The sequence below is a fragment of the Triturus cristatus genome, chromosome 10 (assembly GCF_964204655.1).
Source record: "Triturus cristatus chromosome 10, aTriCri1.1, whole genome shotgun sequence".
NCBI lineage: Eukaryota > Metazoa > Chordata > Amphibia > Caudata > Salamandridae > Triturus > Triturus cristatus.
The window spans coordinates 182,545,881-182,568,784 of NC_140593.1; positions in this window are offsets into that span (position 1 = coordinate 182,545,881).

Consider the following 22,904-nt stretch of genomic DNA (forward strand, 5'->3'; position numbering starts at 1 on the left):
CCCAGCTGTTCTTCTCTTTTAAGGAGCAGTCTGTTGAGGCTTTCAAAAATTTCAAAGGCTGCCTGCGTGATATAGCCATCTGGATGAACACCAACAAATTAAAGCTTAACGCAGGAAAGACCGAAGTTATGTTCTTTGGTGCGGGTTATACCGCGGACCTATGGTGGCCGGAGGAGATGGGTCCGCCTCCCTCCCCCGCCAATTGCATTCGTAATTTGGGTGTAAGATGGGAGCCGGATCTTTCTCTCCTGGCTCAAATTCAGCAGGTTTCCGCTACCTGTTTTAGATATCTAAAAAACGTATGGAAAATTTTGCACCTCCTCCCGGAGGACTGTAGGAAAATAGTTGTCCATGCCACAATCACGTCCAGATTGGACTATGCAAATGGCCTCTACTTGGGCCTCCCTAAATATGCCATCCAACGCCTGCAGTCGGTTCAGAATGCGGCAGCGAGACTGGTCCGACGGATTCCTTTCCGACAACATGTCTCTCCGCACCTCTGACTGCTCCATTGGCTGCCGGTGGAAAAAAGAATCATCTTCAAGGCACTGACCTTGGCCTACAGGGCCCTGCATGGAAACTGTCCACATTATCTGAAGGACAGATTATGTCCCTACAAGCAGGAGCGGTCATTACGCTCCAACTCGCTCAACTTACTTCATCCATCCCGGTTTAGAAAATCACGATGGGGTGGAAGATCTTTCACGGTCAATACAAACTCACACTGGAACCACCTGCCCATCCATCTACGACTGGCAAATTCAGAATCTTGTTTTCGGCAAGCTCTGAAAACTTGGCTCTTTGGCTCAGCTTAACTGGTTTCCTTTGGAGGCCGGTCATCTCACCTTTGTATGCTATCTAGCTCCCTCTACTGTTAGCGCCGGGACACCCCTGTTTGGGGTAGCTGTCGCGCTCTACAAGCTCCAATATTATTATTATTATTTGTTTTGTTCTGTGTTACTGACCAGGCACCCAGGAGTCCTCGATGCCAATACTGATTCAGTCCCCTCAATGGTAACAATCAAGGCTACTTGAAGTGTCTAGGCAAAGAACAGATGGGGTTATAGTCCCTTCTTAGCACTTTCAAAGTATCTACGTGGTCCCGTGCCAATCTATAGAGTAAGAGGCAGAGAATGCAAAATGTCACCAAATGTAATCAAGAGATGGACAGAATAAACATGAGAGGGATTTTGCCTTTCAATGTAAAAAAAAGTATATGTGTATAAAATCAGAACCTAATTGTTGATATTGGTTTTGTTTTTAGTGCTTTGAAGTAATTCACAATACGAGGTACTATTTAAACAGAAATGAACATAAAGAAAATGCATTCCAACACTAGGGCAAATTTAACAACCCTTTGAACTATTGCAAAGTCATAAATGTTTTTTTAAAAGTAACACAAGTCTAGTGTTGTCTAGTTTAGGGTTTTTGTATAGCACATGGCTTCCTGGAGGCCTCCCGGTGCTGCAACAGACCCCATAAGATGATAGGACTGGATGCGAATCAGTCAAGGAGAAAACCACGTCTTCAGTGCCTTACGAAAAGGGAGTTCGGGCTCTATTGCGTGCAGCTCCAAAGGCAGGTCATTGCAAGGTATGGAGGCCAAAACTAGGTGGAACGCATGCCCCATCGCGATCTTCTGATCCTAAGAACCCTCAAAGTATGAGCTGAAGAGGATCTAAAGGTTCTCCCTGGCACGTATGGAGAGGCTAACAGACTCTATAGAGAGGGCCCTTTGCTGTTGATAGCCCTATTCAAAATGCAGAGTGTCTTAAATTGCACTTGGCGTTCCACTGGTAACCAGTGGAGATCCCTGAGAGCCGTCCAGACCGACTGGTGTTTGGTAATTTTAATCTGCAACTTTCTAATGACATAGTGTACCGAGCCTAGATACAGGACATTTCCATAATCAAGGCGGGCAGCACAAGGCCTGTATGATCACTCTCCTAGCTGTGAATGGGAGAAGGGAGAGAGCCGTTCTCAGCAGTCTCAAGATGCCATAAGACTTGTGTCTTACCACATCCCATGACTCTTTATTGTGCTTTTTGGGACTAGCAACTTGCTCAGATATCAGATTGAGTGCTCGGAAGGTTGATAGCAAAGTTATTACCAAGCAGCATCACTTCTGTTTTGTCCTCAATAAGCTTTAATTTGCATCCATCTATCCACCTGGCTACTGCTTGGAGGCAGGGAGTCAAAGAAAGATGACTGGAACTAATGTCCGGGGCAATTGAAATGACTAGCTGAGTGTCATCGGCGTATGTGACCAATGACAAAGCAAATGACTGAACAGTCTTAGTGAGAGGGAGCATGTAAAGGTTAAACAAAGTGGGGCTCAGAAAAGATCCTTGAGGAACGTCACAGCTCAAAGGAAGAATGGCTGAATAGCAAGACTGATCCATGACCTGGAAGGAATGATTTTCCCAAAAAGAGGGGAGTCCTTCTAATGCTCTGCCCCCGACACAGAGAATAATGGCCGCTGATCCTCCGTGATCAAGGAGACACCTGAGTTCCTCAACCACAGTCGGAAAACCATTTGGGTGGGGTGGAGCAGATCCTTCGATTTGAAAAAAGTAGACAAAGTTCTGTTGACGTGCTTTTCTAAAAGCTTGGAGACTTCGGGAAGCAAGGAGATTCGCCTGAACTTGCTCAATCAAAGAGGATCCAGATTAGTTTTTTGGGCAATGGCTTAACTACAGAATGCTTCCACAGCTGGGGGACCTGCCCAGAAAAGAGGGAGAGGTTTAGCAACTCTGTAAGTACAGGGGTAATACATTTTTATCCTTACCTTAAAAACTGTCAAGACACCACGTCGTCTCTTACCTTATGCAGTTTTCTCGACGTGGTAATTTCGCAGGGACGCAAGAGACCAACCTCCCAAATATCTAAATAATACCTGTGTTCTTTAAACCTTCTACTAGATATGAGTTAGAAATCTAGGAGGAGGGCCGGATACTGGACGTGATGCGGGGATTCTAGGTTGTCGACCTGTTAAACAATAAATGCATTAATTTACTACAGAGTCTAGCCTTTTTTAGAGTTCCTCTACTCTTTCTTAATTACATGCGATATTCAGATTGCGCTTCTGCCTACCTGCGTACAACTCTTTTGAAGCCCACGTCCAAGTATGTTCTTAGTGTTGCGTGAAGAGGTTAGCTTCGACGAGGTGAGAGGAAGAGAGCTGTATTCCTGATGAGTTTTAGGGTAGAGCGTCGAGGTTCTATGTTCTATGGTTAAAAAATAATAACATCATGATTAAACCATCCCCTTCTTGCCAAGTATACCACTATGCCAAGTATACCACTATGATTGCTCACTTTTCTTGGGTACTCACTTCACCCCTGCTCTGACGCTGTGTTTTAGGTATTCCGTAGTTTCTTCTCACAACTTGACCTATACTTCTTAAATATAAACAATACACATATACAGATTTCTATTTAAATGTACACAAAAACGTTCATTAACATTCCTTTCTGTGAACTCTATATCCTTTGAAAATGACACATAAGTCCATGCTCCTTGTTTTGTCGTAAACTGTTCCAGTACTTTCTCTGTAGAAAGCTTTTCCAAAAATTGTTCTGTTATCTTTAAAAGAACCTTTCTTTCGTTGGGCGCCTTTTAAATAACAAAGTACTTATCTCTTAATCTTTGTCTTTTCTCCCAAGGGCCTGCCGTCGAGGAGAAGAGATCCTTCAGCTCCGGAGATCTTAGTGGACGTTTCCGCTTCCAAAATCAGGTAAGGCTTTGTCTAGAAACGGAGGCTCTCTAACGCGGTCCGATGCGCTAGACGGAAAGAAGGCAAAGCGCCTTCCAGAACACTGGGTGCGGTTTAAATAGGAAACCGCACCCGGTGTTTACACGTGCTTCTCACGTTACCAAAGATGTGCTTCACCCTTTGCAGGTGCCCATGACTCACGCGCTGCACAATGTGACATGCTCATAACGGAAAAACGTGAATACTTCACAGATGCTTTTAAAACTCGCGCATTAATTGTACAACGTGACATTTCTTCATAACGGAAAACAAAACGTAGATACTCACACATTATAAAAAAGGTGACATAGCTTTATACAAATCAGTGCATATTACATATACATTATAAACACTCAGTTACTCATAAGGACGTGCTGGTGCACGGGTCAGGGGTGGGATTTTACAGAGGATCAAATTGCGTTTAGTCAAATGCAAAAACATGGTCAGTGGTCATGAGATTCATGACAGTACTCCCCTCTCAAGATCCCCCCTAATACTCTGGCTATTGGTCTAGGTTTCTGTGGAAATCTTATATGAAAGTTTTTAATCATCTTAGGAGCGTTCTTCAAATTAGTTAAAGGTTCCCAGGATCGTTCTTCTGGGCCATAACCTTTCCAATCGATTAAATAAAATAATTTTCCACGAACTCTTTTGGAATCCAAGATTTTCTTAACTTCAAATTCAGGATGACCTTCTACATCAATAGAAGGAGGAGGTGGACGAACCATTCGAGTATGGGGATGAAACGGTTTGATTAAAGATACATGAAACACTGGGTAACATTGATAGTTTTTAGGTAGTGCAAGTTTGACGCAAACCGGATTTATCACCCTTTCTACTACAAACGGACCAATAAATCGTGGATTAAACTTCTTATTTCCCTTTAGCCGTATATTTCGTGTATTCAGCCAAACCTTATCTCCTACAACATAAGTAGGTTGAATCGTTCGATGATTATCAGCAGCTTTCTTTTGGCTCTCTTTAGCCTTTGCTAAATGGTATTGAGCCTCCATATGAATGGTGTTCAAATTAGAAATATAATCATGTATGGATGGCACCTCGGAAGAATCTTTTATTTCACAAGGGATGTTTCTTGGGTGAAATCCATAATTACAAAAAAAGGTGACATGCCCAAAGAAGAATGTTCTAGATTATTATATGCAAATTCCAAGGCATTTAACAAATCTGACCATTCTTCGTCATCAACTGTAGTCAACATACAACGCAAGAACTGTTCTAAAGTTTGATTGGTTCGTTCAGTTAACCCATCGGTTTGAGGATGGTAACCTGATGACAACTTAACATCCATATGCAGTATTTTACTTAACTCTTTCCATACATGTGAAATAAATTGAGAACCCCTATCGGAAATAACCACCGATGGAATTCCATGTAATCTCACTACATTTAACATAAGAATGTGAGCTAATTCCAAAGCAGTGGGGAGTTTCTTCAAGGGTATGAAATGGGCCATGCGTGACAACTGGTCTACAACAGTGAGAATAGTAGTAAAACCTTTCCTGGTGGGAGGAAGTTCTACTACAAAATCCAAAGAAATAGTATGCCATGGTTGAGGTGGTATGGGTAAAGGTTTTAGTAGACCGCTAGGAGCTTGATGAGATGTTTTATTTTGACAACAAACATTACAAGTTCCTACAAATTCCTGTATATCTTTGAACATTGAAGACCACCAAAACTTTCTTTTGATGAGCTCAAATGTCTTAGTTATTCCCGGATGAGCTGACAACAAAGTATCATGATGAAGATGCATTATCTTTTGTTGAATTTCAACAGTAGGTACCAAAATCTAGTCGTTTACAAACAACAAATCGTCTCTCTTTTGGACACATGGGTAACATTCTTTCCATTTATCAAAGTCTTTCTTCTGAAAAGTCTCCTTTAACTCAGTAATCAAATCACAAGTACTTAAACAGGCTTGGAAACAAGTTGCTGGTAACACTGGTTTTTCTATGATATTGTTTTCACAGTCCTCTTCACCTATGTGAGATAAGGCATCCGCCTTCAGATTTTCTTTTCCTGGTCGATAGGTGATTATAAAATTATAGTCATTGAAAAACAAAGACCAACGTAATTGTCGAGCTGAGAGAGCCTTAACAGATCTTAAGGCTTGTAGATTGCGATGATCTGTGTAAATTGTTATCGGATGTCTAGCACCCAACAAGTAATGGCGCCATTCCACAAAAACTGCTTTTATAGCCAGTAATTCCTTGTCTGCTATGGCATAGTTTTGTTCAGGTGCAGATAATTTTCGAGAATAGTAGGCAATTGGATGCATTTGACCTGTGTTTTTATCGCGTTGCGATAGGATGCCTCCTACAGCAAACTGAGAGGCATCCGCTTCCACAATGAAAGGCTGTGAGGGTCAGGATGACTTAAAATTGGGGCTGTCGTAAAGTTAGTTTTAAGTTCTTGAAATGCTTGTTCAGCAGCATCTGACCACTCAAACTTTACCCCTTTACGTAAGAGCCGTGTTATTGGAGTAATAGTTTGGGAAAAGTTTTGAATGAAACGGCGGTAAAAATTTGCAAAACCCAAAAAGCTTTGTACCTGTTTCACAGAAGTTGGTTTAGGCCATGTCTTTACCGCTTCCACCTTTTTTGGATCCATTTCTATGCCGGAAGGGCTAATAATGTAACCAAGGAAATCTACATGAGATACATGAAACAGGCTTTTTTCCAACTTTACATAAAGAGAATTAGAAAGCAATTTTTGAAGAATGGCACAAACTTGTTTTACATGATCTTCTATAGAATTTGAATAAATGAGTATGTCATCTATGTAAACGACACAACAAACATCTATGAATTCATGCAATACCTCATTTATAAAAAATTGGAAAGCTGCTGGAGCATTACAGAGTCCGAAGGGCATTACTTGATATTCAAAGAGGCCGAATTTTGTGCGGAACGCAGTTTTCCATTCATCGCCCTCACGAACTCGTACAAGATGATAAGCTCCTCGCAGATCCAATTTTGTATAAATTGTAGCTTGTTTTACTTGGTCCAATAAAGTTGGAATAAGAGGTAAAGGATACCGATTCTTTATTGTAATGTTGTTTAGCGCTCTATAATCGATACACGTGCGTAACTCTCCCCCCTTCTTCGGTATGAAAAAAAGAGAAGATGAGACTGGTGACTTAGAGTGCCTAATGAACCCATTGTCTAGATATTCATCCAAATAGTTTCGTAAGTGTTCATTTTCTTTTTCTGTCAACGCATAAATTCTACTACAAGGTAATGTAGCTCCCGGAATTAAAGCAATTCGACAATCAAAGTCCCTGTGAGGAGGAAGAGTATTTGCCTTCCTTTTGTCAAAAACATCAACAAGATCTGAATATTCAGACGGTACCCCTTCCAATAGTAGAATACTTGAGGAGCTGATTGGAAAATCATACCCTTGTACTAGATTTTCTTGATGATGCTCTCTAAAACACTGCTGTTGACAATGTTTTGATCGAAACGTTATGCTTAGTGTTTCCCAATCAATACTGGGATTATGTAGTTTCAACCATGGTATTCCCAAAATTAACCTAAACTGGGGTGCGTCTATGATGTCAAAGATAATGGTTTCGTTATGTATGCAAGAACTCGCCATGGTTAAACATTCCGTTTGTTTTTGAATGGGACCTGAAGACAATTCTTTCCCATCTACTGCCCTTACAATTTCTGGGTTTTTCTTATTCTCTGTTTTAAAACCCAATTTCTCCAAAAAATGAGTATCAATAAAATTGCCAGTAGCCCCTGAATCTATCAGAGCATCTACTTCCCATGAACTCCTGGGATCAGATAAGGCTGTTAATTTTACTTTCATGCACAAATGACGACTCCCTAAAGGAGGCACTGAAGAGGCCAGACTGGAAATAGCACCCGACAAATTGACCTCTTCTTTTATCGAGTGTACTAGTTTTCCGATTGAGGTTGAACTAAAGCTACCTCGGAAGTTTTAGTTTTCCATTTATTAGGACGTGTTGGGCATTCCTTAACAAAGTGACCTGACTTTCCACAATAAAGACACTGATTGAGTTTCCGCCTCTTATCTTTTTCTTCTTTGGATAAAGGGCCACGAATTGAACCTATTTGCATGGGTTCTACAGAATCAGTTTTAGGCGGTGCGTCTTTTACTGTGGTGACCCTTTCTTTGAACAGAAACAACCTGTGATCTGACTTCCCTCTTTCTCCCCTTCTCTCAGACAGTCTGTGATTTAATTTGACTACTAAATCTATAAAATCATTTATATCTTCTGGAGGTTCTAAAATCTGCGTTACCATATCCTTCAACTCCTCTTTTAAACCTCTGTAAAAGAGCGATACTCTTTTGTGTTCTGGCCAATCCGCTTCTAAGACCAGTCTATTAAAGACTGAAATATAATGAAGCAAGTCAGAATTTCCTTGTTTTAAATTCAAAAGCTCATTATCAGCAGATTGAACGAATACATGTTTAGCGAAAAGTTTTTTCATAGCGCGCTCAAACGCCTTGAAATTGTAGAGAATAGGGTCGTCTCTTTCTACCAAAGGTACAGACCAGAGAGCTGCGTCTCCGCCCAAATAGGATAGAACAAAGGCCACCTTAGAGGAATCATCAGGAAAAGCGTTTGCTTTAGCTAAAAAATGTAAATGGCATTGGTTCATGAAAATGGAGTATTTATTATTGTCTCCATAAAATCTCTCAGGTTGTGCAAGGGGAATAGGAACTGGGGTAACCACCTGAATCTGAGTTGGAATAGTAGTAGATGTGGTCGTGGAATCAGTAAATGCCTTAGGAAAGGTTGCAGGTTTAAGAATTGGCTTTTGAATTGCACCTTGCAAGACTGACAGGTCTCTGCGTAAAGCAGCATTTTCTGTTTTTATTTCAGTCAAAATTGTTGCAATGTCTTGCAATGAGATTTGCGAGGTTTGGTCCATTGCGTCCAGGCGAAATAGTTTACGTGGGCTTTGCCTTCTATCAAGACACCACGTCGTCTCTTACCTTATGCAGTTTTCTCGACATGGTAATTTCGCAGGGACGCAAGAGACCAACCTCCCAAATATCTAAATAATACCTGTGTTCTTTAAACCTTCTACTAGATATGAGTTAGAAATCTAGGAGGAGGGCCGGATACTGGACGTGATGCGGGGATTCTAGGTTGTCGACCTGTTAAACAATAAATGCATTAATTTACTACAGAGTCTAGCCTTTTTTAGAGTTCCTCTACTCTTTCTTAATTACATGCGATATTCAGATTGCGCTTCTGCCTACCTGCGTACAACTCTTTTGAAGCCCACGTCCAAGTATGTTCTTAGTGTTGCGTGAAGAGGTTAGCTTCGACGAGGTGAGAGGAAGAGAGCTGTATTCCTGATGAGTTTTAGGGTAGAGCGTCGAGGTTCTATGTTCTATGGTTAAAAAATAATAACATCATGATTAAACCATCCCCTTCTTGCCAAGTATACCACTATGCCAAGTATACCACTATGATTGCTCACTTTTCTTGGGTACTCACTTCACCCCTGCTCTGACGCTGTGTTTTAGGTATTCCGTAGTTTCTTCTCACAACTTGACCTATACTTCTTAAATATAAACAATACACATATACAGATTTCTATTTAAATGTACACAAAAACGTTCATTAACATTCCTTTCTGTGAACTCTATATCCTTTGAAAATGACACATAAGTCCATGCTCCTTGTTTTGTCGTAAACTGTTCCAGTACTTTCTCTGTAGAAAGCTTTTCCAAAAATTGTTCTGTTATCTTTAAAAGAACCTTTCTTTCGTTGGGCGCCTTTTAAATAACAAAGTACTTATCTCTTAATCTTTGTCTTTTCTCCCAAGGGCCTGCCGTCGAGGAGAAGAGATCCTTCAGCTCCGGAGATCTTAGTGGACGTTTCCGCTTCCAAAATCAGGTAAGGCTTTGTCTAGAAACGGAGGCTCTCTAACGCGGTCCGATGCGCTAGACGGAAAGAAGGCAAAGCGCCTTCCAGAACACTGGGTGCGGTTTAAATAGGAAACCGCACCCGGTGTTTACACGTGCTTCTCACGTTACCAAAGATGTGCTTCACCCTTTGCAGGTGCCCATGACTCACGCGCTGCACAATGTGACATGCTCATAACGGAAAAACGTGAATACTTCACAGATGCTTTTAAAACTCGCGCATTAATTGTACAACGTGACATTTCTTCATAACGGAAAACAAAACGTAGATACTCACACATTATAAAAAAGGTGACATAGCTTTATACAAATCAGTGCATATTACATATACATTATAAACACTCAGTTACTCATAAGGACGTGCTGGTGCACGGGTCAGGGGTGGGATTTTACAGAGGATCAAATTGCGTTTAGTCAAATGCAAAAACATGGTCAGTGGTCATGAGATTCATGACAGTACTCCCCTCTCAAGATCCCCCCTAATACTCTGGCTATTGGTCTAGGTTTCTGTGGAAATCTTATATGAAAGTTTTTAATCATCTTAGGAGCGTTCTTCAAATTAGTTAAAGGTTCCCAGGATCGTTCTTCTGGGCCATAACCTTTCCAATCGATTAAATAAAATAATTTTCCACGAACTCTTTTGGAATCCAAGATTTTCTTAACTTCAAATTCAGGATGACCTTCTACATCAATAGAAGGAGGAGGTGGACGAACCATTCGAGTATGGGGATGAAACGGTTTGATTAAAGATACATGAAACACTGGGTAACATTGATAGTTTTTAGGTAGTGCAAGTTTGACGCAAACCGGATTTATCACCCTTTCTACTACAAACGGACCAATAAATCGTGGATTAAACTTCTTATTTCCCTTTAGCCGTATATTTCGTGTATTCAGCCAAACCTTATCTCCTACAACATAAGTAGGTTGAATCGTTCGATGATTATCAGCAGCTTTCTTTTGGCTCTCTTTAGCCTTTGCTAAATGGTATTGAGCCTCCATATGAATGGTGTTCAAATTAGAAATATAATCATGTATGGATGGCACCTCGGAAGAATCTTTTATTTCACAAGGGATGTTTCTTGGGTGAAATCCATAATTACAAAAAAAGGTGACATGCCCAAAGAAGAATGTTCTAGATTATTATATGCAAATTCCAAGGCATTTAACAAATCTGACCATTCTTCGTCATCAACTGTAGTCAACATACAACGCAAGAACTGTTCTAAAGTTTGATTGGTTCGTTCAGTTAACCCATCGGTTTGAGGATGGTAACCTGATGACAACTTAACATCCATATGCAGTATTTTACTTAACTCTTTCCATACATGTGAAATAAATTGAGAACCCCTATCGGAAATAACCACCGATGGAATTCCATGTAATCTCACTACATTTAACATAAGAATGTGAGCTAATTCCAAAGCAGTGGGGAGTTTCTTCAAGGGTATGAAATGGGCCATGCGTGACAACTGGTCTACAACAGTGAGAATAGTAGTAAAACCTTTCCTGGTGGGAGGAAGTTCTACTACAAAATCCAAAGAAATAGTATGCCATGGTTGAGGTGGTATGGGTAAAGGTTTTAGTAGACCGCTAGGAGCTTGATGAGATGTTTTATTTTGACAACAAACATTACAAGTTCCTACAAATTCCTGTATATCTTTGAACATTGAAGACCACCAAAACTTTCTTTTGATGAGCTCAAATGTCTTAGTTATTCCCGGATGAGCTGACAACAAAGTATCATGATGAAGATGCATTATCTTTTGTTGAATTTCAACAGTAGGTACCAAAATCTAGTCGTTTACAAACAACAAATCGTCTCTCTTTTGGACACATGGGTAACATTCTTTCCATTTATCAAAGTCTTTCTTCTGAAAAGTCTCCTTTAACTCAGTAATCAAATCACAAGTACTTAAACAGGCTTGGAAACAAGTTGCTGGTAACACTGGTTTTTCTATGATATTGTTTTCACAGTCCTCTTCACCTATGTGAGATAAGGCATCCGCCTTCAGATTTTCTTTTCCTGGTCGATAGGTGATTATAAAATTATAGTCATTGAAAAACAAAGACCAACGTAATTGTCGAGCTGAGAGAGCCTTAACAGATCTTAAGGCTTGTAGATTGCGATGATCTGTGTAAATTGTTATCGGATGTCTAGCACCCAACAAGTAATGGCGCCATTCCACAAAAACTGCTTTTATAGCCAGTAATTCCTTGTCTGCTATGGCATAGTTTTGTTCAGGTGCAGATAATTTTCGAGAATAGTAGGCAATTGGATGCATTTGACCTGTGTTTTTATCGCGTTGCGATAGGATGCCTCCTACAGCAAACTGAGAGGCATCCGCTTCCACAATGAAAGGCTGTGAGGGTCAGGATGACTTAAAATTGGGGCTGTCGTAAAGTTAGTTTTAAGTTCTTGAAATGCTTGTTCAGCAGCATCTGACCACTCAAACTTTACCCCTTTACGTAAGAGCCGTGTTATTGGAGTAATAGTTTGGGAAAAGTTTTGAATGAAACGGCGGTAAAAATTTGCAAAACCCAAAAAGCTTTGTACCTGTTTCACAGAAGTTGGTTTAGGCCATGTCTTTACCGCTTCCACCTTTTTTGGATCCATTTCTATGCCGGAAGGGCTAATAATGTAACCAAGGAAATCTACATGAGATACATGAAACAGGCTTTTTTCCAACTTTACATAAAGAGAATTAGAAAGCAATTTTTGAAGAATGGCACAAACTTGTTTTACATGATCTTCTATAGAATTTGAATAAATGAGTATGTCATCTATGTAAACGACACAACAAACATCTATGAATTCATGCAATACCTCATTTATAAAAAATTGGAAAGCTGCTGGAGCATTACAGAGTCCGAAGGGCATTACTTGATATTCAAAGAGGCCGAATTTTGTGCGGAACGCAGTTTTCCATTCATCGCCCTCACGAACTCGTACAAGATGATAAGCTCCTCGCAGATCCAATTTTGTATAAATTGTAGCTTGTTTTACTTGGTCCAATAAAGTTGGAATAAGAGGTAAAGGATACCGATTCTTTATTGTAATGTTGTTTAGCGCTCTATAATCGATACACGTGCGTAACTCTCCCCCCTTCTTCGGTATGAAAAAAAGAGAAGATGAGACTGGTGACTTAGAGTGCCTAATGAACCCATTGTCTAGATATTCATCCAAATAGTTTCGTAAGTGTTCATTTTCTTTTTCTGTCAACGCATAAATTCTACTACAAGGTAATGTAGCTCCCGGAATTAAAGCAATTCGACAATCAAAGTCCCTGTGAGGAGGAAGAGTATTTGCCTTCCTTTTGTCAAAAACATCAACAAGATCTGAATATTCAGACGGTACCCCTTCCAATAGTAGAATACTTGAGGAGCTGATTGGAAAATCATACCCTTGTACTAGATTTTCTTGATGATGCTCTCTAAAACACTGCTGTTGACAATGTTTTGATCGAAACGTTATGCTTAGTGTTTCCCAATCAATACTGGGATTATGTAGTTTCAACCATGGTATTCCCAAAATTAACCTAAACTGGGGTGCGTCTATGATGTCAAAGATAATGGTTTCGTTATGTATGCAAGAACTCGCCATGGTTAAACATTCCGTTTGTTTTTGAATGGGACCTGAAGACAATTCTTTCCCATCTACTGCCCTTACAATTTCTGGGTTTTTCTTATTCTCTGTTTTAAAACCCAATTTCTCCAAAAAATGAGTATCAATAAAATTGCCAGTAGCCCCTGAATCTATCAGAGCATCTACTTCCCATGAACTCCTGGGATCAGATAAGGCTGTTAATTTTACTTTCATGCACAAATGACGACTCCCTAAAGGAGGCACTGAAGAGGCCAGACTGGAAATAGCACCCGACAAATTGACCTCTTCTTTTATCGAGTGTACTAGTTTTCCGATTGAGGTTGAACTAAAGCTACCTCGGAAGTTTTAGTTTTCCATTTATTAGGACGTGTTGGGCATTCCTTAACAAAGTGACCTGACTTTCCACAATAAAGACACTGATTGAGTTTCCGCCTCTTATCTTTTTCTTCTTTGGATAAAGGGCCACGAATTGAACCTATTTGCATGGGTTCTACAGAATCAGTTTTAGGCGGTGCGTCTTTTACTGTGGTGACCCTTTCTTTGAACAGAAACAACCTGTGATCTGACTTCCCTCTTTCTCCCCTTCTCTCAGACAGTCTGTGATTTAATTTGACTACTAAATCTATAAAATCATTTATATCTTCTGGAGGTTCTAAAATCTGCGTTACCATATCCTTCAACTCCTCTTTTAAACCTCTGTAAAAGAGCGATACTCTTTTGTGTTCTGGCCAATCCGCTTCTAAGACCAGTCTATTAAAGACTGAAATATAATGAAGCAAGTCAGAATTTCCTTGTTTTAAATTCAAAAGCTCATTATCAGCAGATTGAACGAATACATGTTTAGCGAAAAGTTTTTTCATAGCGCGCTCAAACGCCTTGAAATTGTAGAGAATAGGGTCGTCTCTTTCTACCAAAGGTACAGACCAGAGAGCTGCGTCTCCGCCCAAATAGGATAGAACAAAGGCCACCTTAGAGGAATCATCAGGAAAAGCGTTTGCTTTAGCTAAAAAATGTAAATGGCATTGGTTCATGAAAATGGAGTATTTATTATTGTCTCCATAAAATCTCTCAGGTTGTGCAAGGGGAATAGGAACTGGGGTAACCACCTGAATCTGAGTTGGAATAGTAGTAGATGTGGTCGTGGAATCAGTAAATGCCTTAGGAAAGGTTGCAGGTTTAAGAATTGGCTTTTGAATTGCACCTTGCAAGACTGACAGGTCTCTGCGTAAAGCAGCATTTTCTGTTTTTATTTCAGTCAAAATTGTTGCAATGTCTTGCAATGAGATTTGCGAGGTTTGGTCCATTGCGTCCAGGCGAAATAGTTTACGTGGGCTTTGCCTTCTATCAAGACACCACGTCGTCTCTTACCTTATGCAGTTTTCTCGACATGGTAATTTCGCAGGGACGCAAGAGACCAACCTCCCAAATATCTAAATAATACCTGTGTTCTTTAAACCTTCTACTAGATATGAGTTAGAAATCTAGGAGGAGGGCCGGATACTGGACGTGATGCGGGGATTCTAGGTTGTCGACCTGTTAAACAATAAATGCATTAATTTACTACAGAGTCTAGCCTTTTTTAGAGTTCCTCTACTCTTTCTTAATTACATGCGATATTCAGATTGCGCTTCTGCCTACCTGCGTACAACTCTTTTGAAGCCCACGTCCAAGTATGTTCTTAGTGTTGCGTGAAGAGGTTAGCTTCGACGAGGTGAGAGGAAGAGAGCTGTATTCCTGATGAGTTTTAGGGTAGAGCGTCGAGGTTCTATGTTCTATGGTTAAAAAATAATAACATCATGATTAAACCATCCCCTTCTTGCCAAGTATACCACTATGCCAAGTATACCACTATGATTGCTCACTTTTCTTGGGTACTCACTTCACCCCTGCTCTGACGCTGTGTTTTAGGTATTCCGTAGTTTCTTCTCACAACTTGACCTATACTTCTTAAATATAAACAATACACATATACAGATTTCTATTTAAATGTACACAAAAACGTTCATTAACATTCCTTTCTGTGAACTCTATATCCTTTGAAAATGACACATAAGTCCATGCTCCTTGTTTTGTCGTAAACTGTTCCAGTACTTTCTCTGTAGAAAGCTTTTCCAAAAATTGTTCTGTTATCTTTAAAAGAACCTTTCTTTCGTTGGGCGCCTTTTAAATAACAAAGTACTTATCTCTTAATCTTTGTCTTTTCTCCCAAGGGCCTGCCGTCGAGGAGAAGAGATCCTTCAGCTCCGGAGATCTTAGTGGACGTTTCCGCTTCCAAAATCAGGTAAGGCTTTGTCTAGAAACGGAGGCTCTCTAACGCGGTCCGATGCGCTAGACGGAAAGAAGGCAAAGCGCCTTCCAGAACACTGGGTGCGGTTTAAATAGGAAACCGCACCCGGTGTTTACACGTGCTTCTCACGTTACCAAAGATGTGCTTCACCCTTTGCAGGTGCCCATGACTCACGCGCTGCACAATGTGACATGCTCATAACGGAAAAACGTGAATACTTCACAGATGCTTTTAAAACTCGCGCATTAATTGTACAACGTGACATTTCTTCATAACGGAAAACAAAACGTAGATACTCACACATTATAAAAAAGGTGACATAGCTTTATACAAATCAGTGCATATTACATATACATTATAAACACTCAGTTACTCATAAGGACGTGCTGGTGCACGGGTCAGGGGTGGGATTTTACAGAGGATCAAATTGCGTTTAGTCAAATGCAAAAACATGGTCAGTGGTCATGAGATTCATGACAGTACTCCCCTCTCAAGATCCCCCCTAATACTCTGGCTATTGGTCTAGGTTTCTGTGGAAATCTTATATGAAAGTTTTTAATCATCTTAGGAGCGTTCTTCAAATTAGTTAAAGGTTCCCAGGATCGTTCTTCTGGGCCATAACCTTTCCAATCGATTAAATAAAATAATTTTCCACGAACTCTTTTGGAATCCAAGATTTTCTTAACTTCAAATTCAGGATGACCTTCTACATCAATAGAAGGAGGAGGTGGACGAACCATTCGAGTATGGGGATGAAACGGTTTGATTAAAGATACATGAAACACTGGGTAACATTGATAGTTTTTAGGTAGTGCAAGTTTGACGCAAACCGGATTTATAACCCTTTCTACTACAAACGGACCAATAAATCGTGGATTAAACTTCTTATTTCCCTTTAGCCGTATATTTCGTGTATTCAGCCAAACCTTATCTCCTACAACATAAGTAGGTTGAATCGTTCGATGATTATCAGCAGCTTTCTTTTGGCTCTCTTTAGCCTTTGCTAAATGGTATTGAGCCTCCATATGAATGGTGTTCAAATTAGAAATATAATCATGTATGGATGGCACCTCGGAAGAATCTTTTATTTCACAAGAGATGTTTCTTGGGTGAAATCCATAATTACAAAAAAAGGTGACATGCCCAAAGAAGAATGTTCTAGATTATTATATGCAAATTCCAAGGCATTTAACAAATCTGACCATTCTTCGTCATCAACTGTAGTCAACATACAACGCAAGAACTGTTCTAAAGTTTGATTGGTTCGTTCAGTTAACCCATCGGTTTGAGGATGGTAACCTGATGACAACTTAACATCCATATGCAGTATTTTACTTAACTCTTTCCATACATGTGAAATAAATTGAGAACCCCTATCGGAAATAACCACCGATGGAATTCCATGTAATCTCACTACATTTAACATAAGAATGTGAGCTAATTCCAAAGCAGTGGGGAGTTTCTTCAAGGGTATGAAATGGGCCATGCGTGACAACTGGTCTACAACAGTGAGAATAGTAGTAAAACCTTTCCTGGTGGGAGGAAGTTCTACTACAAAATCCAAAGAAATAGTATGCCATGGTTGAGGTGGTATGGGTAAAGGTTTTAGTAGACCGCTAGGAGCTTGATGAGATGTTTTATTTTGACAACAAACATTACAAGTTCCTACAAATTCCTGTATATCTTTGAACATTGAAGACCACCAAAACTTTCTTTTGATGAGCTCAAATGTCTTAGTTATTCCCGGATGAGCTGACAACAAAGTATCATGATGAAGATGCATTATCTTTTGTTGAATTTCAACAGTAGGTACCAAAATCTAGTCGTTTACAAACAACAAATCGTCTCTCTTTTGGACACATGGGTAACATTCTTTCCATTTATCAAAGTCTTTCTTCTGAAAAGTCTCCTTTAACTCAGTAATCAAATCACAAGTACTTAAACAGGCTTGGAAACAAGTTGCTGGTAACACTGGTTTTTCTATGATATTGTTTTCACAGTCCTCTTCACCTATGCGAGATAAGGCATCCGCCTTCAGATTTTCTTTTCCTGGTCGATAGGTGATTATAAAATTATAGTCATTGAAAAACAAAGACCAACGTAATTGTCGAGCTGAGAGAGCCTTAACAGATCTTAAGGCTTGTAGATTGCGATGATCTGTGTAAATTGTTATCGGATGTCTAGCACCCAACAAGTAATGGCGCCATTCCACAAAAACTGCTTTTATAGCCAGTAATTCCTTGTCTGCTATGGCATAGTTTTGTTCAGGTGCAGATAATTTTCGAGAATAGTAGGCAATTGGATGCATTTGACCTGTGTTTTTATCGCGTTGCGATAGGATGCCTCCTACAGCAAACTGAGAGGCATCCGCTTCCACAATGAAAGGCTGTGAGGGTCAGGATGACTTAAAATTGGGGCTGTCGTAAAGTTAGTTTTAAGTTCTTGAAATGCTTGTTCAGCAGCATCTGACCACTCAAACTTTACCCCTTTACGTAAGAGCCGTGTTATTGGAGTAATAGTTTGGGAAAAGTTTTGAATGAAACGGCGGTAAAAATTTGCAAAACCCAAAAAGCTTTGTACCTGTTTCACAGAAGTTGGTTTAGGCCATGTCTTTACCGCTTCCACCTTTTTTGGATCCATTTCTATGCCGGAAGGGCTAATAATGTAACCAAGGAAATCTACATGAGATACATGAAACAGGCTTTTTTCCAACTTTACATAAAGAGAATTAGAAAGCAATTTTTGAAGAATGGCACAAACTTGTTTTACATGATCTTCTATAGAATTTGAATAAATGAGTATGTCATCTATGTAAACGACACAACAAACATCTATGAATTCATGCAATACCTCATTTATAAAAAATTGGAAAGCTGCTGGAGCATTACAGAGTCCGAAGGGCATTACTTGATATTCAAAGAGGCCGAATTTTGTGCGGAACGCAGTTTTCCATTCATCGCCCTCACGAACTCGTACAAGATGATATGCTCCTCGCAGATCCAATTTTGTATAAATTGTAGCTTGTTTTACTTGGTCCAATAAAGTTGGAATAAGAGGTAAAGGATACCGATTCTTTATTGTAATGTTGTTTAGCGCTCTATAATCGATACACGTGCGTAACTCTCCCCCCTTCTTCGGTATGAAAAAAAGAGAAGATGAGACTGGTGACTTAGAGTGCCTAATGAACCCATTGTCTAGATATTCATCCAAATAGTTTCGTAAGTGTTCATTTTCTTTTTCTGTCAACGCATAAATTCTACTACAAGGTAATGTAGCTCCCGGAATTAAAGCAATTCGACAATCAAAGTCCCTGTGAGGAGGAAGAGTATTTGCCTTCCTTTTGTCAAAAATATCAACAAGATCTGAATATTCAGACGGTACCCCTTCCAATAGTAGAATACTTGAGGAGCTGATTGGAAAATCATACCCTTGTACTAGATTTTCTTGATGATGCTCGCTAAAACACTGCTGTTGACAATGTTTTGATCGAAACGTTATGCTTAGTGTTTCCCAATCAATACTGGGATTATGTAGTTTCAACCATGGTATTCCCAAAATTAACCTAAACTGGGGTGCGTCTATGATGTCAAAGATAATGGTTTCGTTATGTATGCAAGAACTCGCCATGGTTAAACATTCCGTTTGTTTTTGAATGGGACCTGAAGACAATTCTTTCCCATCTACTGCCCTTACAATTTCTGGGTTTTTCTTATTCTCTGTTTTAAAACCCAATTTCTCCAAAAAATGAGTATCAATAAAATTGCCAGTAGCCCCTGAATCTATCAGAGCATCTACTTCCCATGAACTCCTGGGATCAGATAAGGCTGTTAATTTTACTTTCATGCACAAATGACGACTCCCTAAAGGAGGCACTGAAGAGGCCAGACTGGAAATAGCACCCGACAAATTGACCTCTTCTTTTATCGAGTGTACTAGTTTTCCGATTGAGGTTGAACTAAAGCTACCTCGGAAGTTTTAGTTTTCCATTTATTAGGACGTGTTGGGCATTCCTTAACAAAGTGACCTGACTTTCCACAATAAAGACACTGATTGAGTTTCCGCCTCTTATCTTTTTCTTCTTTGGATAAAGGGCCACGAATTGAACCTATTTGCATGGGTTCTACAGAATCAGTTTTAGGCGGTGCGTCTTTTACTGTGGTGACCCTTTCTTTGAACAGAAACAACCTGTGATCTGACTTCCCTCTTTCTCCCCTTCTCTCAGACAGTCTGTGATTTAATTTGACTACTAAATCTATAAAATCATTTATATCTTCTGGAGGTTCTAAAATCTGCGTTACCATATCCTTCAACTCCTCTTTTAAACCTCTGTAAAAGAGCGATACTCTTTTGTGTTCTGGCCAATCCGCTTCTAAGACCAGTCTATTAAAGACTGAAATATAATGAAGCAAGTCAGAATTTCCTTGTTTTAAATTCAAAAGCTCATTATCAGCAGATTGAACGAATACATGTTTAGCGAAAAGTTTTTTCATAGCGCGCTCAAACGCCTTGAAATTGTAGAGAATAGGGTCGTCTCTTTCTACCAAAGGTACAGACCAGAGAGCTGCGTCTCCGCCCAAATAGGATAGAACAAAGGCCACCTTAGAGGAATCATCAGGAAAAGCGTTTGCTTTAGCTAAAAAATGTAAATGGCATTGGTTCATGAAAATGGAGTATTTATTATTGTCTCCATAAAATCTCTCAGGTTGTGCAAGGGGAATAGGAACTGGGGTAACCACCTGAATCTGAGTTGGAATAGTAGTAGATGTGGTCGTGGAATCAGTAAATGCCTTAGGAAAGGTTGCAGGTTTAAGAATTGGCTTTTGAATTGCACCTTGCAAGACTGACAGGTCTCTGCGTAAAGCAGCATTTTCTGTTTTTATTTCAGTCAAAATTGTTGCAATGTCTTGCAATGAGATTTGCGAGGTTTGGTCCATTGCGTCCAGGCGAAATAGTTTACGTGGGCTTTGCCTTCTATCAAGACACCACGTCGTCTCTTTCCTTATGCAGTTTTCTCGACATGGTAATTTCGCAGGGACGCAAGAGACCAACCTCCCAAATATCTAAATAATACCTGTGTTCTTTAAACCTTCTACTAGATATGAGTTAGAAATCTAGGAGGAGGGCCGGATACTGGACGTGATGCGGGGATTCTAGGTTGTCGACCTGTTAAACAATAAATGCATTAATTTACTACAGAGTCTAGCCTTTTTTAGAGTTCCTCTACTCTTTCTTAATTACATGCGATATTCAGATTGCGCTTCTGCCTACCTGCGTACAACTCTTTTGAAGCCCACGTCCAAGTATGTTCTTAGTGTTGCGTGAAGAGGTTAGCTTCGACGAGGTGAGAGGAAGAGAGCTGTATTCCTGATGAGTTTTAGGGTAGAGCGTCGAGGTTCTATGTTCTATGGTTAAAAAATAATAACATCATGATTAAACCATCCCCTTCTTGTCAAGTATACCACTATGCCAAGTATACCACTATGATTGCTCACTTTTCTTGGGTACTCACTTCACCCCTGCTCTGACGCTGTGTTTTAGGTATTCCGTAGTTTCTTCTCACAACTTGACCTATACTTCTTAAATATAAACAATACACATATACAGATTTCTATTTAAATGTACACAAAAACGTTCATTAACATTCCTTTCTGTGAACTCTATATCCTTTGAAAATGACACATAAATCCATGCTCCTTGTTTTGTCGTAAACTGTTCCAGTACTTTCTCTGTAGAAAGCTTTTCCAAAAATTGTTCTGTTATCTTTAAAAGAACCTTTCTTTCGTTGGGCGCCTTTTAAATAACAAAGTACTTATCTCTTAATCTTTGTCTTTTCTCCCAAGGGCCTGCCGTCGAGGAGAAGAGATCCTTCAGCTCCGGAGATCTTAGTGGACGTTTCCGCTTCCAAAATCAGGTAAGGCTTTGTCTAGAAACGGAGGCTCTCTAACGCGGTCCGATGCGCTAGACGGAAAGAAGGCAAAGCGCCTTCCAGAACACTGGGTGCGGTTTAAATAGGAAACTGCACCCGGTGTTTACACGTGCTTCTCACGTTACCAAAGATGTGCTTCACCCTTTGCAGGTGCCCATGACTCACGCGCTGCACAATGTGACATGCTCATAACGGAAAAACGTGAATACTTCACAGATGCTTTTAAAACTCGCGCATTAATTGTACAACGTGACATTTCTTCATAACGGAAAACAAAACGTAGATACTCACACATTATAAAAAAGGTGACATAGCTTTATACAAATCAGTGCATATTACATATACATTATAAACACTCAGTTACTCATAAGGACGTGCTGGTGCACGGGTCAGGGGTGGGATTTTACAGAGGATCAAATTGCGTTTAGTCAAATGCAAAAACATGGTCAGTGGTCATGAGATTCATGACAAAAACTTTGGGGAGCAGGATCCAAAGGCGAGACAGATTTTAGTGTATTTAGAAGATCGTTAACCAGGTTCACAGTGAGTATGGGGAATGTAGTATGTGCACCATCTTGGCAATCAGAGGAAGGTACGGTACAGTGGGAGACTACCAAATTGGGCGTGTCCAGAAAGGAGCAATAGATATCCAAGATTTCTTCTGAAAGAAAAGAGCCAAATCGATACTTTGCTCCACAGAGGCAAATGGAGAAGAGCTGGTTATAGAAGGCACAGAGATATTTTTAAGGATCCTAAAGATCTCTTTAGGAGATTTGGAGTAATTAACAATTTTAGCAGTTTGAGTAGATTTTTTTTCTGCCTGGTAGGGCCTAATAGACTTCCTATATACAGCTTTACTAGTCTCATCATAGGTCCTTCTCCATTTTCTCCCCAGATGCTTACACTCCTTCTTTAAAGCCAACACATGGTTGTTAAACTAAGGAGATTCATGGGTCAGCTGGATTTTTTTCTGCCACCTAGCAGGAAGGATATCATCCAATGAATTGAACATCCACTCATTAAAATGAAGAGTAGCTGCTGCAGCTTGGTCAGAGAGCTCCGGTATAGGATGCTTACAGATCCTCTAGCCAGTTTTCAAGTTGCGGTTTGGACCAGGGAAGCTCTAGTTGCCTGAATGGTGGGGGAGGCACATATACGGAAGACTTGGTAAGACAAAAAGGCATCAACAAATGGTCCATCCAGGTTAGGGGAAGGGGGTTTGGACTTCAAGTTTTTGAATATTGCTAAAACCAAGATCAATCATGTGACTCTTATCATGGGTCTGGTTCTCCACCAACCGCCTTAACTCCAAACAGGCCATGACATGTAATATTTGTGTATTTGGGCCAGGTGGTCTATACAAAAGTAAGCCTGAAAATAGGTAGAACAGAGAGTTAACGAA